This window comes from Pygoscelis adeliae, unplaced genomic scaffold, assembly GCF_000699105.1.
Source record: "Pygoscelis adeliae isolate BGI_AS28 unplaced genomic scaffold, ASM69910v1 Scaffold262, whole genome shotgun sequence".
Lineage (NCBI taxonomy): Eukaryota > Metazoa > Chordata > Aves > Sphenisciformes > Spheniscidae > Pygoscelis > Pygoscelis adeliae.
The window spans coordinates 1,631,983-1,632,196 of record NW_008824184.1 but is presented as its reverse complement, the minus strand read 5'-3'; positions in this window follow the sequence as shown (position 1 = coordinate 1,632,196).

Sequence of the window (214 nt, the reverse complement as noted above, 5' to 3'; positions counted from 1 at the left end):
GACTTATTACAAGGCGTGCGCAGGAACGTCTAAGCTGCAGAAACAAAAATGAAAGAATCGCAACTTGATGCTTTACACCTTCCCAACAGCGACCAGCCACCTCTTACAGCCGTGGCAAATCAAGCCGCTGCAGAGTCAAAGGCCGTTCTGCCTGCTGCACGCCTGCCCGTCACGCAAAAAGCTCCGCCGAGCTGGTCAGAACAGCCACGAGTTC